The 16,441-nt window shown below is 39.1% G+C and overlaps 1 long non-coding RNA gene across 4 annotated transcripts; it reads left to right on the forward strand.

The window, feature by feature from the left end:
• Positions 1–3,657: 3,657 nt before the first annotated feature.
• On the forward strand, positions 3,658–11,211 carry LOC140582193 (uncharacterized). Of its 4 annotated transcripts, XR_011985127.1 has the most exons (4): positions 3,884–4,642; positions 5,617–5,689; positions 6,458–6,537; positions 7,108–11,211. It is a non-coding gene; the product is annotated as an uncharacterized lncRNA (long non-coding RNA). The 4 variants fall into 4 exon arrangements; XR_011985126.1 differs by having other exon boundaries at positions 3,658–6,120; XR_011985125.1 differs by having other exon boundaries at positions 3,884–5,689.
• The last annotated feature ends 5,230 nt before the right edge of the window (positions 11,212–16,441 follow it).

The following is a 16,441-nucleotide window of genomic DNA, read 5'->3' on the forward strand; positions in this document are numbered from 1 at the left end:
CGGTGTGGGGGTGGCAGTGAGGGGACTAGGGGGAGGGAGGGTGCGGGGGCTGGGGAGGGAGGGTTGGGATCTGGGTGGGGGAGGGGGGGTCGGGGTAGCCAGGGGCGGGTGTGCTTGGTGGCTCTCGGGGCGTCCCCCTGGTCCCCCGGGTGGGGGTTCTTGGGGGGGGGCGGGTTTCCCCGGGGCTGGCGGGGCCCCCGCGGGGTGTGCGGGTGCTCCGGGCTCTGGGTTCCATCCGTGCCTGCGTGGCCGGCCCCCGGGGGGGCCGGCGCGCTACCGCCTGTGGCCGTGGGGTTCCTGCCTCGTGCTTGCCGGTGGGGGGCGCCCGGTGCCTCCTTCCCTGCCTTCCTTGGGTGGGCGCGCAGCCTTCCGGTGGCGGGGGCCCGGGTACCTGGCCACTGTGGGGCGGCTGGGTCCGTGACCCGTCGGGGCTCTCCCGGCCGTCTGGGGGCCCCGGGGCGGCGTTGTTGTGGCCTCGCACACACACTGGGAATCATTCCATGTTAACCTGCACACTCATACATACACTCACAACACACAAACATACACACATACACATATGCGTACACACACACATGCACGTACATATGCACACGCACACACATACACTTAGAACGCACACACACATAGACATGCACGCACACGCACACACATGAGCGCCTGGGGCTCTCTTCCCCTATTTTATCCCTCTTTCCCCTTGTCTGGGTGTGTGTGTGTGTGTGTGTGAGAGTGTGTGTGGGGGTTGGTGTGTGGCTTCCACTCCCTCCTCTCGGATGCGGATGCGGGTACGACAATGTTTGGACGGTGTTCCTGGTGGTCTGCTTGTGCCTACTGTATATATTTATTTTCTTTCGTTGGTATTGACGTGTTTGGTTCCAGGAGCGGATACTGGCACAGGCATGGTCCCATGTCGTGGCGGTACCACTGGTTTCTTTGTGTGTATACTGTTTGTGTGTGTCCCTGGATCTTATCTTTCAGATACAGCAGCTGGTGTGATGATACGGTGTAAAGCAGCAAGATGCAGAAGCTGTCCTCATCACTCTTTCCTTTTTTGTTCTATTGTTTGTTATGTATTATTTCTCTTTCCCTGTCTCTCTCTCTCTCTCTCTGACCCCCCTCCTTATTTTATTTTTATTATGCATTTATTTATTTTACTGTCTCTCACCCCTTTCTCTCCTTTCTCACTTTCTCTCTTTTTTTTTTTTTTTTTTCCCACTAACCCCCCCTGTCAGCTCCGGCTTTGTGGCGCAATGACATATAACTGATTAATAAAGAGTATACCTCAAGTAACAAGAGGAGCTTAAATCCGAAGCTCCACTTGTTAAAATAAAAGTGTTGGCACAATAAGGCACCCAGACTAACATCCTGCTTGCTAAACTGCCGACACGACAGGGGGAAAAAAAAAAAAAAAAAAAAAAAAAAAAAAAAAAAAAAAAAAAAAGATTTAACTTAACTTTAAATTACTGAAGTAATATTTTGGTGCATAATCATTGTTTTTGTCAGATGTTAATCAGATCATAATCAGATGTTATCATCAGTTAAATCTTTAAAATGTTTTAAGTGTATGTCAATGTTTGTGGCTGAAGAGAAAAGAAAAAATTCACAACACTGCTATATTTTTTTCTTAAGATAAATATTCCTTCTCTTCATTTCCTGTAAAAAAAATGCACACTTAATAAAGTATTTTACATTTTTTGCCTTGGAATTGAATGTCTAATCTTTCCATTACATTTGAAATATGGAAATAACATACTGATTAAAAATAATTTCACTTTATTCACTTTTTTTTAACAATAAACTGCTATTTATTTGAACACTTCTATATAACTCTGCATAACTTCTAAAGCTGGTTATGATTGCTGTAGTAGAGACCTGGCTGTTCCCTTTGTAAAAAACAACAACTGTTATTAACTTTCATTACATTTAGCCTAAAGTTTTTGCCTACACAAGTTAGCCTGCTACAAGATACCTCTGAACATGTCGACCCTGACTTTGAATCGGTCAAACTCTGTAAAGAGCACAGAGATTCGTGCCTTCCGGTCAAGGTTGGCTTGTGTTCCCATTCGGGATGTTGTGGCTTGTTCTTGTTGAAGAATTTCTACTCTGGTCTTTTCCTCAACTGTTAGTGCATATCTCGTCAGCAATTCATTAAGAAGCCTTCTGTATCTTCTGTATTTAAATACATTAGGTATGTTATTTGATAAACTTGGGTTTACTTTACTCATAAAATATAATGCCCCAATTTACCCAAATGAGTGAGTACAAATATTGATTTGAAATATTAATTAATGTTAATATTCAAATTAATTAATATTAATATTGAAATATTAATTGATTTGAGTAAATCTTACAGGATGGTACTGTGACAGTAGGTAGATTATAGCTTTATTTATTTAAAATGTTTCCTAGAATTGGGTATACTTTAAAGTTTAAAGTCAACCCAAAAAAGTGAGTGCAAATTGTTACATCATTCAATCTGAGTAAATTCTACAGTTTATTTTTTTGAAGTTCATGTACAGAATTACAGTACATTACAGTATTTTATCGGCAAGGTTCTCATAAATATTGCCCAGAAAGCATTTTTTCTACAGTATTGTACTATTTTACTGATAAACATCATGTTACTGTAATAACTTCACTGTTTATTACAGCAGGGGTGCAGATTGAACCCATGACCCTGGAGGCGTGAGGCTATAGTAGGAGCAACGGGCCACTATTCATACTGTGAGAAATGATGTATGTTTAATCATACATTGTAACTGATATGTCGTTACACTGCTTGTGTATGCTTTGCACCTTGCCTTTCTCCCTTACTTGTGTTTCTTGTTCTCCACACCTTGTGAGCTTCAACATGAACTGATTCATTGTTTTTCATAAGACCCCAGGTTAGTTAGGTCCAGTCTCCTGGAAAATCACTAGAATGTGTCCTTGGCTTTGGAAGCTAAGAGCATCTTATTTTCAGGGAGAGCCCTGTAATATTTATTTTAATAAATTATCTTTATTGATAAACCTTCATACTGATAATCCTCTTGTAGTGGTCCCAAAAGAAAACATGACTAAAGATATTATCCATTTTAGTACAGACGCATTTCACGATTCAGTAACCTGACTTGTCCAATAGATGGTAGTGTAGTACTTCGACTAAGACATGCTATGGAAATTGCCGGTAAAAACGGAAAGCTCGTTTTCCATTTTAAACGTTTGTCTGACTGAAATGACCACATGTTGTACGTATGTAATCGTACTATACATCTAACCTTCAGCGTTGTATTACCTACCTTAATTATCTGCAGCAATAAAATATGTACGCGTAATTGGACATGTGCAAGTTAAGCAATCTGTCTGATTTTAAAGTAGGCATGGATGGATGGTAAGATGAATGCAGGAAAGACCCGTGAATAAACTGAAAGTATACATAAAATATGATAAAATAATAAATATTTTTAAACATTTAACTGGATAACGACAGCTTCACAGTACTTATATAACCCTGCACAATTTCGAATATCATCACAGCTCCCTGAAAATTAACAGCTATCATTATAGTACCAATAAGCAGTTATCCAGACATCCCGAGTCTCCCGGAAGTTTCGGGAGTCTCCCACATATTGACAGCGACTCCCTGATACCCGCAAATTGAATAAAATATCCCGGAAAGAAGAGCAAGTAAACAAGAGAATGCATGCGAGACAGTAGCGTGAGCATCGCGCACTTGAGAGACGCGCGCGTACGACGGAATGAGCGAGAGAGAGAAAGATAGAACGTGCATATGTGTGGATCCCTGCGTGTGTGCCTATAGCCCGTGCTAGACAGACAGCATCCTGATTAGTTTACTTAGCAAAATAAGCCAATCAGATTTCAATGCGGGCGGGCTTTTATTTAACTTCTCGAGGACCGAAGTTATTGGTTCAGTGGAGCATCATGACAGAGGGAGAGTGCCCCAAAAAACGAAAATATAAAACGCATTTCACTTCAGACTACACAAAAGTGTATCCTTGTCTAATATGGATGAAAATAATGACAATGTTGCGCGCGCTGTACTATTTGCAACAGTGATTTCAGCATTGCCCATGACGGTGTAAGCACCTGTGACAATGTTAGACAGGAAATTGCATGTTTTTGTTAGTGTTCTGTACGGACTACATTTCCCAGAATGCCAGGGCAAGAGTTGCCGCGTTTTGGACACATAACAGTGGCCAATCCTGCTCATCCATGTTGATGGGTTGCAAATAGGATGTACATGGACCAATAGGAAAGACGTGTTAAGGAACTGCGCGGCTAAGAGAGAGCGGGAGAACACGTTGGAGAATCGTCGGGGCAGGACGTGAAGAGGGTCGGAGCAGGATTTGAGAGGAGACGGAGCAGGTTTCGGTTTCGCCCTTCGGGAAAAGGAAAAAAAGTGTCGCCCGGAGTGTTTTGCTGTTTTGCCCCGGTGCCGGAGACCAGGAGGTATACGGCTGCAAGGGAGGTAGGCAACGCGACGCCGTGTGGATTGGCACAACGCCGAAGGAAGCCCTGCTCGCCGGAACTCGCCTGCGCCCACTGCTCGGCATTGAGTTTTCTTTTCTTTTGATCCCGAACAAAGTTGTGGAATAAAAAGTGCACCAACGACTGGGCCCCAACGCACCACGCTGTGCAACAGGTTTTTCTTATGCTTATACTTTAATTGCATTGCAGCGAAATGTAAATGTAGGTTTACCGTTTAAGGGTACGCTGCTCTGTTTTTTTTTCCTCTTTACTTTAGTGGTCATATTGGAGCTGTTGTTTTCTTCCTTGCTGAATAGGGCTCAATAAATAGCCCGGTTATGTTTAAGTAGTGTTGAATGTCTTTATTGAGGATGTGGTGGTTTTGTTTTATATTCTGGGGGAATATGTTATGAACTGATTAGCTTCATCTCAGTTCAATATTCCCACAGTGGAGGCACCGCGCTGCTAAATCTATTATTTGTGTTTTAAATGTTCGGTCTAAGGGAACAAAATCTCGTCGCATAACACCTCGCGGGTAAACAGGGAGTCACAGCCACCTCTAGTGAACTTAGAACCCAGGATCTAGTTAACGTGGTCAGCTTGTAGTCGCGTGTACCCCCTTTGGTGGCTGAAAGGGGGGGGGTTACAACGGTTTAAACGATTGTAAAAGGCATGTTGAGGTGAGTTTTTAACAAGTGTCATTTCATGTGCTGTATTATTCAAGTCCACACTAGTTAAACACTTGGTTAGTTGCTAATGCTGTCATGAAAGATTCCTTGAAGACTTTTGTAAAGTAGCAATGGAATATAATTAAGGAATTTGCATAAATGGTAGAATAATCTACTTATATTATTGTCAAAATACATAATATTGACATTCGTGAGTGCGCTGACTAGAGAAAATTAATGAACAAATTAAACTGTGAAATCAAGTTTGTTGAAGTTATCTCCCTCCTGGTTGGGGGCACCTCCCTGAATTGAGTTTTTGCAGGTTGGGATGTCTGAATTATCCCACCTTAGGGATGGAAGGGGGTGCTGGCTGTGAAAGTTGTGGGGCGGCGGCAGACTATCCGTAGCCACGCCCAACATACAATCCGTAGGCACGTGGCCACTTCCCTGCGTTTGATTGCTTTTATTTCTGTGTGGACAGATTTCCGGGATGCTGCACATCATTCGGGGGCGTGAGGGAGCTGTAGTGCATTTGCGGGAGTCTTCCGGGAGAGGTGTGATGTCTACATAAGATTATGTTTTAAAATGCGATCCAGTTGTTTAAATGTTATGCCACTACACATTTCTATGCAGGACATAATTCATGGACTCAAACAGAGCACTAGCACAAAAATGTATTGGTTATTTTAAGAAAGCAAGATAAATTACTGCGCATATGATACAGTAAAATGAGGTCAGTAAGAGCTTTTTTAACGTTAGTACTGCCTAAATCTCATTGCGGCGCCTGTCACTCAGACGTAAACACGCGAGAGTATGACAGACTGCGGTCAACGACGTTGTGTGGCGCGAGCGGCACGTGATCGTCAACGGCCAGAGTCCGCGCCCTTTTAATAAGGGAGATGTCCGACGTTTGAGCTCCGGCAAGTAAAACCAAAGCCGGATTTATTTTGATAATTTCTGCTTAGACTTTATTAAACTAATACATGTATGTTTCGTGGTAACTTATGTACTTATTGATGTAGCTGAATTTCGATAATTTAGAAGTTAATTGCGAATTTTTACCTGGTTAGCTACACTGTAAACCCTAATGCTGTAACTAATTGATTGAACTGAGTTGTATTAACTTAAATAATTACAATTAGTTTATATTAATTAAAATTTATGAGTATTTAGAACTTTTTTCTTATTTATGAGTTTGTAAAAATTAAACCTTTCAAGTAAGATGTAAAATTTTGCTGGTTTAATTTAAACAAAATGTCTCTTTAAAGTTTTATTAACTGAAAATCTTTCAGCCTTGTGATTTTGCGTATGACGTCATCCAGGTTCACGTAAACTGTCTTGCCCGCGCTTATTCCTCGTTCGTTTCTTTCAAGATGGCGGATCGGCCTCGCTTCACACTACAGTAAGTAAAATATCCAAATATACAAATCCAATGAATCTTAAGCAAGTGTTTTAATCCATATAATCACAGTAATATTTAAAAGTAATTTAGATGTGTTGGATTATAGAGTACGCTGTAGCTTGTGGGTCAATAAGATAAACTTTTAACGTTAGTTCAGTGTTGGGAGCTGTTACTGACCGGCACAATGTTTGTAAATTCAGGTAAAATTGAAATTAAAACATTTATGCCGCACTTATTTTTAAAACTGCGTTATCCACAACATCCCAGCCAACACATCCATGTGGGGCCCGCATGGGATGCACTTGGGCTGACATGGGAAACCCAAGTGGGGCCCAGTCAATTTTGTCCACAGTTTCCATGGTGGCCCCACATGGGTTAGCCACATGGGCTAATGATGAGCCCTTGATGGGCTCCATATACACTGAAAAAAAGAACATGTTGGATTTACTTAATTCAATAGTGGACAGTGGTTGCACACAGATGTTTTGCTTTGGCAGCAACTTGAACAATTGAGTTAGTGTTAATACCCCCAGAGGTAAGTTGACATCCATCCAACTGCCTTGATCCTAGGCGAAAGCTGCCCCGGTACGTCTAGGTGGTGACACTCCATCCTACAGGGTTGACATGATGCATTTTCCTGAAGCACACAGAGGACACGTCGGGTTTTAGGTAAGTGTGCTTTGTTTTTCTGTGTGTGTGTTTTATTTGGTATGGATTTTATTTATTGGCATGTAAAGATTTTACTGAGCACTGTTTTGGTTGATCACTGTTAGCACTTATTCATCAATATTAACATTAGGGGTGTGCATTGGCACTGCCCTCACGGTTCGATTTGATTATGATTCACCAGGTAACGATTCGATTCAATTCGATTCTATGATGCATTGCGATCCATCAAAATTCTACTGCGCACAAGGCAAATTTTTTATCAGTTGTGAGGCAATACAAGCAGATATTAAACAACAGATTTTATTGGCTGCTATGTCTCTCCTGTATCTTTGACATAAAAGTTATTAAATTAAATAAAATGCGATTAAATAAAATGTAATTAAATAAAATGGTACAGGGTATTGGATATGGCATTTTCAAACCTGAAAAAGAAAATCAAAATCAGTGCTTTCAGTGCTTTGAATGAGAAATGTTTCTCTTCTCTCTGCTTAAGAACCATTTGAAATTAAATAAATAGAGCAATAAAATAACAGCCAACTTTTTTCAGCAGTGAACATAAATATTTTTTTTTTACACACAGTAAAATAGCAGCTCTAAGACAGGCCACTTCCTGAAGTCCTGTGCAAATATTAAAATAATAAGTAGCACTATTTTAACAACAACCACCCAGGAATAAAAATATTCAGTGCAACAACACACAGTAACCACTTATTGCTGTGAAACTTTTTTCAAGTAGTAAAGTAAAGTGCAAACTATTCTCAACAAAACAGCAGCTTAGCAGCTTTAAGACAATGGCAATTATATGCCTGCCCTGATCCTACATCACATCAACTGCATACAACAAAATATCAAGATGTGAAATACAGTAATGTAAACCAAAAATAAAGTGTGTAGGCTTAGCCTACTACCAAATTTGTGCAAACAAACATCTTCTTCCGTCTGAGTTCAACATCACCATCAACAATCCGTTTCAGAGTGAGGAATGTCCGCTTTCCAAGCTTTGGGCGCGTTTTTAATAACCCGTCTATCGCGGTCATCTCCCTCCGCCTCAGCCATCTTGCTCGTTGTTGTTGTTATTCCGCCGGAACCGGAAGTATTTGAAACTTCACAACTTTATTTTCCGCCAGAAAATCAACAGTGACATAATCGATTATGGCACTTTGCCGCATCGATGCTGAATCGTTCATGCCCCGCATCGCGATGCCTCGCCGAATTGATTATTGTTGACACCCCTAATTAACATTATTAATATTTATTAACATTTTGATCTGTTGTGCTGTTTATTGTGCGATTAGCCTATTTTATTCCCAAGGTTACTGATTTTATGTATTTTGGGAAGGTGTATGATGCCGTTTTAGCCCAACCCTTGTGCAGAGCTTGGAAGTCATGCGGATGTGTTCCTTTTTAACCCTCTGTAGTCTTGGGGTAGGGGACACACTTTCACTAACTGGGGCGTGCTGACACATTTCATTCAATATCAAAAACTTAATTCCTGGCAAATAAATTATTTCTTATATATTTGGTTTGGCAACAAACTCATCTTAATCTTAGTGTACTTTGTAAATATGTTAGATTTATGTGAAGTTTGTAATTTGACATTCAAAGTATAGACATGGCAAAATGCAGTTTGGAACACTTGCAGAAACATTATAAAACTACATTTTAAGCAATGCTGGCAGTTTGTTTTGATCCCAGATATCTGATCACCAAAGTCTTGGCTACACGAAGATGACTAAATGGTGTAGTTGCAATATTTATTTGGATAAATAAACAAGAAAAACCTAACTCATGTAACTATTTCAGGCTCCTTTCATTGAATATGTAGCAACTTTCATGTGTATGAATGAGCCATTGTCACCTGGCCACATCCCTCCCCCCTTTTATGGCGCTGAAGGGGATGTATCTGGATCGCGTTTCACCGTTGCGCTGTTCATCAAATTACCATGCGAATGCAATCTGAATACGCGCTAATGCGGCTATTTAGAATGTGAATAGCGATCTTCGGGTGACAGTGGTACTACACACCCCCGATGCAGATAAAACAAAGTAAGGTGACATGGTTTACTTTTTTGCCGATTTAACCTAATTTAAAAAAGTTTAATACTTCCAACAATGGACGTTTTGAAAAGAATGCAGATTACTGATTTAGTCAGCATTTTTTTTCATGTTTCTATAATAAGATTTCAGTGAGTTATGAACTGAAATACACAAGAGAGATCGCTGCATTGCCAACGATGCCGTCGACTCTAGAGGATTAGAGGTCTTAACTTTTTAATAGCATGCATATAAGGTGACATTTTAATTGTTTTATTGACCATATAATTGTAATTAGGTTTAAATGGTGTATAATTGTATTTGCTGGTCTTATTGCCCTTTTCCTGTTTTATGGGTAATAGTTCTGCAGGTACACACAGAAAAATAAAGGTGCTAACTGGAACCGAAAATGGTTCTTTAGAGTGATGCCATAGAAGAACCATTTTTGGTTCCATAAAGAACCTTTCAAACCAAGGTTCTTTAAAGAACCATTTCCTTAAATGTTCTTTAAGGAACCCACAAAAGTGCCACGAAGAACCATCAAAAATGGTTCTTCGAGGTACCTTTTCTGGTTCTTTGAAGAACTTACAGGGAAAAAGGTTCTTTATAGAACCCTTCTCAAAAACGTTCTTTGTGGGCCCAGATGGTTAACCCTTAGCAGTCGGCGGACCCGCCAGCGGGGACACTTGCATTTTTTTCTGGTAACCGTGAAAAGAACTTAAAATGCGTCGTCATGTTTGATCATACACGTAAGTGTAGTACATCATTTGAATCTGTAAAGGGTCTACTTTTATTCATGTATACTCACAATATCCACAAAACATTGTGCTTTTGTAAAATAAAGAAAAGAAACAGGGTGCGCTTTCAGCCGTCTCAGTCTCCGCGAAAATCTTTTTGAAACACGTCACTAAAATGAACTGAAACTCCGCGAATACTGCACAGACAGACATGAGAAATATATCCATAGAAAGCTTAAAGTGTCTACTTTTAAATAAAGCAATTTAAATGAAAAATAAATATTTTCAGTTTATGTAATCCATGTGAAACCAAGGAGAGGCACAGAATTTCTGTCACACTTCATTATCTGCTAATGACCCGAGGCAGGGCACGCCCACAGCCATTCACACGGAAAACAGTCCGGGCAGCATGCATACAAGGCCACGCCCCCCGGCTTAAAAACACATAGTCTAATAGTGCGTTCGACTATTTCTCTCCAAGTCGGAACTCGGATGAAAACGTCACGAAACGTCAAGAAAAACGTCGCTTCCCGTCGGAAACACGCCTCTTTCATGACGTTGAAGTCGGACAAGATTTGCCCCAAGAGCCTGTCACTTACCAGCCAATCAAAAAAAAAGAAAGGGCCTACACAATAGCCAATCAGAAAATAGTACTATTGTATCTGGGTAAAATACAACACAACAACCAATGAAAAGGCTTCCTGTGGAATGTCACTCTTGCCTGTCTTCAAAACTTGACAGCCCTGGGGTAAGTTATTAAGTCTTATATAACTCTTATTCTGATAATATTAAACTAATATTAGTAAATATTTTCCTCACTTCAGCTAGCTTTTGTCAGCTTATGTGAAACATTGGCTTTCAATGCCATTTACATAGGTTAGTGTAGCATGTAGATAACTCTGCTAACATGCTGCCTTATGTAGCAAACATGTTGTTTCCTGGTGGCTAAGATAATGCCTTATGGAGTTTACAGATGTTTGTAAATGTTCTAATGTATTTCACCTCGTTTTGGATAGCTTTAGATTATGGTTGCTAATATATATTTGGCTCCCTTTTGTTTAGCCTATAATACTGCTATCGGTAATGTTGTTTAGCACAAACATTTCGGGTGTAAATGTTTGAGATGCTAACATTTTTTTATTTATTTGTTTTTAGGAATGTGTCTGCATCACCCTTGCCTTCACCAGCACCTCACATCGGGACATGCATGCTAAATAAACCACAAACCAAGAAATATGTTTCTGTCCTCAAATTATTTTCTTGTAGCACTTTCCTCTGTCCCATACCTGACTGAAAGGGGTAATTATACAGCTCATTATGCAGGTCTTTGTCTTCTCTGGTGTGAACAGCATTATTCATGAGCATTCCCACCTCCTCGCATATGGCCTTTCTAAACAAAAAGTGTCTTAGAAAATTTAAATGAATGTATTGTTTTCTGTAAATGAGTGAGTGAGATGATTGTCACATCATTTTGAAGTAAAACCTCTACACTACAAGATCCAGGTCACAAAAATCTTGTACACAAATGTCATGAATGTGTTTTGTGGTCTAATTTCAGTGACTTATTTTTTTGTTGTTTTCAATAATCACGCATAACTATTTTTTTCTCCAATATAAAGACTTGTACATACATGCTGCTCATATATTATTGTAGCCCAGTTTCTGCTGAATACAATGTTATCAGACTTTAGACATTTATATGTTTATAAGTAACTGAAAAATACACAAATGTCAGGACATGTCAGAATCTCTTCAGGGCTCCAAAACACCTTCAGACTCCTAAGGGTTAAATAAAGAACCCTTTTCAAATGGTTCTTTAGTTAAAAATGGTTCTTCTAATAATGTTATTATTTAACATTGCAATATTGTGTAAAGCCGAGAGAGAAATGCAAATAGAAGTTGGTTTTCCATTTTATTTATTTAGAAACTGAACTAAAATCCTAATATCATACAATGTGCTTTTTAAGAAATATTCAGGGCATTGGCAACTCTCTGCACAGCTATTGGTACACGTGTTGTTAAAGTGTCAAGCTTCAGAATAAACATCTCTAAAAATTAAAAAAAACTTTTAAAGTTTAAAGCTGACAGGGATATGCAATGTTGTAGACATGATAGAGGGCCAACAAAACAGCCATGGCCAAAGAAATGTCTGTCTCTCCATTGTCCGCTGTCATTTTGTGACCATCCATCATGACAGTAACATCTGTGCTGTCACTCAGGGGCTTGCCATCAATGCTGCTCAAGATGATCGTAGGTGTTGGGCTTATCGGTTCCTGAAACAAAACATTTGGGTCTTAAATCTGTATTCTGTAAACCTGTCATGTTTACAAATCATAATTACAAATCACAGCTTTCTCCTATGTTTAGTTGCATACAAAATCCCAGTTTGTTAACAACAAAATTACTTAATACATTAGATGTATTTTTTTGTGGGACATAGCAGTGGTATTTGTCCTGTAATTGAAAATGCACTTAATATCTAATTATTTCTAAATTCACATTTCCTATCTCGCAAAATAGCGGTATGGGCAACAATGGTCTCTAAAAAGAATTTGACTTTGGTAATATGGAACTTGTTTGGATTTTCCAAAACCGACACAATGCAAACAGAAATTTACAAAAATAAGGTTCACCTAAGTAATGTGTTTTTTTCTTTTTAGATTTTGTTACCTTAGATGGCCAATTTTTTTATTGGGGAATTTGTTTGGTTGTACTGTTCAGTAACTTGCAAAAGTCTTAACTGACATAAAAAAGAATCATGATAAGATCATAGGTTGTGATCCTGCATGAAAAAAAAAAATGTGATGAAACCTTTCCCGTGTTGCCCAAACCTACAGCATATATAAAAATCTAATATCAGGCAAAACATTGAAGTACACATTTCGCATTTTCAAAAGAACAAATTCAAGACTGTCCACCACAAGCACAAAATGACTAACCTTATCTATTACAAACAGCTGGGGTGTATTTTCCATGAAGATGGATGGTAGGAGGAGTATAACTGCATTCACCAATTGGCCTGTAAATCACAAATAATTTAACAAAACTCACAAATTTGATTCGGCAAAGTTTTGAAACACTCATACCAATCTGAAATGAATGTGGCTTAAAGACCTAAAACAGATTAAGTGAAATCTGAAATAAATAAGGGGAACTTCTTATCCTAATTACATGCTACCATCAAAAGGAAAACACTGGATATAAACCACAAATACTTGTAATACAATGTGGTAGAATTACCTAAAACAATTAATTATAATAGCTTCATGAGGCTTAATGACCTAAAAGTGAGGTGCAATGGGAAAAAATTGCATTATTTATTCTGCTGCTGTTGCTTATTATTTAACATGAAGCCCCGTTAACAACCACAGCATCTGTACAGTTAACCCACACATGTTCTTCACTATCTAATTTAAGGTGTACTTGATCGTAACACCATGAATTTGATTAACTTGACTTGGCACTTAGACAACAAAAGTAACAGTGGAAGGAGGGCTGATGACCTAATTAATAGGGTTAAACAGACTACCTTAGACTAGCAACAGTTCTTTCAGATACAATGAGAAATATTGTACTCTGGTAGATTTAACTATCCTCCTATCTGATTTAGTCTTTCAGTGTATTATAAGAGACTTGTGTAGCTTACCATTTCGTTCAGTATCAGTCTGGCTCTCATCAACAGACTGCAGGCAAAGCCTCTTCAGGTTGCTTTCAGGTGCCATGGACACAAGCTGGCTTGCCAGCTTATTGAACCCTTTGATGACCTGCTTGTCCACATCAATCTTAAGAAGTGCTGATGCTTCTTCACACAGCTGAAGCAAAACATGTAGTTTAAATGAATTAATTCTATTGGTGTTTTGAAGCAAATATGGGACAAATTATTTATTCTATTCAATGCAAAGTGCAGAATTACATATGTACTAAACTGATGCACATTAACATCTTAACTCACCAAGACTGGAATAGAAAAGAAGGGGAATTCTTGTAAGACCTCTGCAGTGGTGTGCTGTTGAATATAGTATCTTCTGTACCTTTGTACTCTGTGGAGGCACTGGCCTCATCTTTTGGCACTCCTGCTTTATTGCTGCAATATGGTGGTTACAACTCCTTTGGTCCTTTATATATATTTGGTCCTTTATATATATTTCTAAAATTATAATTTAAATTATTTAAATGATACCAACAACCATTAAAATTATCAGTTATAGTCACCCATCAAACTCAGTGGTAGGGCTCTAAACAAAACCTAATTGGTTACATTGCAAACTATAGTCACAACAGATCGTTCTCACCTAATCAATTTAATTCTTATTTATAGCCAAGGTTTGTCTGTTCCGTCCTGGGGACGTATTGCACTAACTTACTAATTTGCAGATCTTAACCGTTTGCTAACGATGGTATTTCGGGTGACCAAATAATCCATGTCATCCCAGACACTTTGAGCTTGAACAGGATTTGTAAACTACTATTTCAATTAAAAGGACCTGGATTTCACTTGAGCGCTGAATTCTTGCTGAGTCTCCTGTAACCATGCATGTGTTACTTAATGTTAATGTGAAACATGCTGGATAAGTCTTTCAATCAAGGAAACAAACCAGTTAACCCCTTGGGACCGGCGATCCTGCTGGCGGGATCTGACAGAAATTTCGCAAAACCGCTTAAATAACTCCGCGAGTTTTTGTCATATACACATTTTAAAAATACTCTCAGAAACCTTGGACAGTCTACTTTTCAAATATATATAGGTAGAAACTAAATATATTTTTACAGCTTCGTGATACGAATTGAAAGAACAAGAGTGACTGACTTAAGCGTCTGCATCTCGAAGCAGCTCTGATCGCCTTCCCACTTGCAAATTGCGCTATTCGCATGATAACAACATGATAATCCGACAGTTAGTATTGGATAAAGAAATATGTGAATACGCCCATTGTGACCGAAATAAACAAGAGCACATGTCTGGGTAGTGTTTACACTGATCGGCTACAATATAGCACACGGATACGTCTCTGCCGCTGAAGCTTTGCGCCAGTGTTGCCACTTTCAGCAGCGAAGCTCATACCTGTGTTCATAGCTCAGTGGGCTAAGCCTGTGTGCCTGCAATCACGTGGTCGCCGATTCAAACGCAGCGTATTTAGAACATGAATAGCGATCTTCCGCTGAGAGCAGTCCTACACGCTCCCGACGCAAGTAAAACAAAGAAAGATGACACGATTTGCTTTTTTGCCTATTTAACCTAATTTTAAAAACGTTAATACTTCTGACAATGGAAGTTTTGAAAAGAAGACAGATAACGGATTTAGTCAGTGTTTTTTTCATGATTCTACATAATGATTTCAGCGAGATATAAACTGAAATACACGAGAAAGATACGCGGTCGATGATGCCCTCGTCCCCAGAGCGTCAATAATAGTCACTGCATCATATTTATCGCTTTCTATATTTATATAGTCACAGTTTTTCATTTTTCATTCCATCTATCAATAAACTGTGAAAGGGATTTTATTGTTGCTACTTTTCTTGCGTTTCAAACTGCCTTTCCAAAGTGATGGGTGTGGGGTGCAGTGACATTCCAGACTGATGGGCCATTGACAGTATGCAAACTACTACAGGTGTGAGGACACCTATCTCATCAATATTCATTGTGAAGACCATTGACTTTGAGAAAAAGAGTGTCACTCCAAAGTTCTAACACTTTAGTAATCAAACTACATAAAATTTCAGAATGTCACTTTCACCTATGTGTAGCCAACCCCTGTGTCTATAAGCTTCAGAGCTCAAAAGTCTTACCTAGAAATGTCTATAATGTGATTTTTTACAATTTCTCAGCATGTCTGAAAATAGGTTTTTGAAAAGTATATGTTTAAAGTTGATTTTAACAAAAAATAGAATAATAACATTCTAAGAGGCCTCAGATTATTGGTGCTGAGTTTGTGCTGAATAAAAGCAAATGTATCACTTTGGGATAAATGTTTTTTAGATAGGTGAAATATTTTAAAATGTCAAGGCATGTCAGACTACCTCGAAAGTGGAAAAAAGGCCTCAGGCCCCAGGGGGTTAAGCACAAGAAGAAATTAACTAATTAGTCAAGCACAGGAGCTTTTCGGTTTTAAAGCAGTTCGGAAAAACCCGAAGTTTGCGTCCAGGATAGGCTCTGGACCCCACGCGACCCTGTATAGGATAAGCGGTTTCAGATGATGGATGGATGGATAACCCAAAGTAGCTCTAAGTGTCCGGGATGATATGGATTATCACCCTAATAGTATTTATTTTAAATAAAAATCCTTCAGTAAACACAGCAATTGAGCGTTTAAAGCAGAAATAAATTTCCTACATACGATTGGCCACAGACCCTCACATAAAATAAAAAAAAAACTTCAACTACTTTGAAGTTCTTATTGGTAGTCATACGGGAAAAAAAACTCCCTATCGTCAAATTAGTAAAATCGTTCGGAATGTCAAAA

This window comes from Paramormyrops kingsleyae, chromosome 24 (assembly GCF_048594095.1).
Source record: "Paramormyrops kingsleyae isolate MSU_618 chromosome 24, PKINGS_0.4, whole genome shotgun sequence".
In the NCBI taxonomy this organism is placed as follows: domain Eukaryota; kingdom Metazoa; phylum Chordata; class Actinopteri; order Osteoglossiformes; family Mormyridae; genus Paramormyrops; species Paramormyrops kingsleyae.